Below are 2,104 nucleotides of genomic sequence, written 5' to 3' on the forward strand. Positions count from 1 at the left end.
ACCCACGTCACTGTTCACAGTCATAATTTCGTCGATGTTGAAACCAGTATCAGCACCAACGACAGTGTCGGCCTGGAAATCGAAGGCAGAACCACTCTTGTCAACTGGTGCCACTTCGGACTGAGTAGGCAATTGAGAAGTAAATTTCTCTGTCGACGAACAAACACCAAACCGATGATGGGGATGATGAGTGACTCGTAGGCCCATCATCCGCGCCCTGCTATGAGGTGCATAGGCATGGTCGATGACAACAACTGATGAGTCGAAGTTGCGAGTTTTCGACAGAAAAATTCTGCAAAAAGATTTAAGGAACCTAGCTAAAATTGGAATCTCCAATTGGCGATTGACAAAAAAAGGAAGAATTACTGGTGCGCTGTAAAGAAGAAGTCTGTAGTAATTTGCAGTCTTTCGATTCTACTTCTCGATGTACTAATGTTCTAACTCATATAACCTCCATCCCGTATTCGATTTTTCTTTTTTTTTGCTCTTGCTTTTCTAACTGTATTGGTAGGAACCTAACAAATGATAAGTCTCAACTATGCTTCAATTAGTATTTTACTCTCTGCTGGAGATATTTAATACAGATGACCACAGATTCCACTAACTCATATTTTTGTGGTTATATTGTGTCCATTTGAATTGCAGAGAATATGCACCACTTCACAACTACACCAAAAATAAAATCACCCACATTTAACTGCAACTCTTTACAACTATGAAATACTATCGGAGTACTACATATAAACGCATACTACATAAATTTGGTATATAACACACGTAAAACATAATAATGCAAAATAGTCCTTTCTTACTTGTGGCATAGTTAGAGTATTCAATTTGCCTCGTAATAACCGTAATGATGATGATAGCAATCTTCTCAATGGCAGGTGGCACAAATGTAGCACAGCATGTAGCCTAGTATTAATTTAAATTGGTCAGAAAATTTGTAAAAATCACAAATCGAATAGGAGCAGGCACTGGAACAGACATTTATGCTGCCGCACAATAGGAGGCCATTGCGCACCGCATTAGTATGGGTGCGTACGAGACTTGTCAGCCATTCATTGTTGGCTACTCTGCAGGAGTTATGTACATTATGGCGCATAACCACAATTGAACAATGCCAGAAATATATAATACATATATACATATAGGTATTTCTATCTGAATCCGAATGCGACGCATGCCAATCAAATCTATTTTAAACAAGCGCACGTACACTCGGATTTTTTTTTTTTGTTTTTTTTAAGTTTAAGCTTCACTTTTGATTGATTTGGATTGGACTGGAATTTGTGACAAGCTCAAAGCGCATTGTTGATCTATAAGGGCCTTTAGTTTGCAGGTACCACAACGTATCTCTAAGTGAGATCCTTCTTAGGATCGAATGAAATATAATTAGAAAATATTAAATTAAAATTATATGTCATTCCGAAGATTTATCAAAAATGTTTAGAAAATATTACCTAAAATGCAACTCTAACAGTCTGCATTCAGTTTGGGGCAAGTGCAACTTTCTCTCCTCTACCCTGCACTATTAGCCGACCATTTGGAGCAAAGAAAGATTGTAGAAATATAGTTTAAAGTTTAGCAAGGCTGGCATATGCTTTAAAAGCACAATTTTTATGTGATCATATTTTAGTTCACAGTTATACAACTATATAATTAATTTTCTCAGCGTAGGAGTTTGAAATCCGAATTCCGTTTTGAAATATCACACAGTTGAACTCAAATATTTGTGTTCAGATATTTATTTCACAACTAGCTGACCCGGCAGCCATTGTCCTGCGTGAAATTATGTGTTTTGAAATGAAAAGAAAGTAAAATTTATCATTTCTTTTTTTTTTTTACAATGCAACGCAGCTTGATAAAAAACATCTTTTGGTTTCGGTTCCGTTTCGTAAATGTATAGAGTAGATAGTTTTCCAACTCGTGAGCACGCTACGTATTTTTGACCGTGTGAAAAGYATAGCATTTCCAAATTTATGCCACAAATTTCTAGCGACTATCTTTTTGTCCTAATGATTGTAATCTGAAATGCAATTTTTACTGGAAACGGAATCCGTTTAAATTGAAATGGCAAATCGATAGAACTCAAGGAATTCGT

The sequence above is a fragment of the Bactrocera latifrons genome, unplaced genomic scaffold (assembly GCF_001853355.1).
Source record: "Bactrocera latifrons isolate USDA-ARS-PBARC rearing strain unplaced genomic scaffold, ASM185335v1 scaffold_60, whole genome shotgun sequence".
In the NCBI taxonomy this organism is placed as follows: domain Eukaryota; kingdom Metazoa; phylum Arthropoda; class Insecta; order Diptera; family Tephritidae; genus Bactrocera; species Bactrocera latifrons.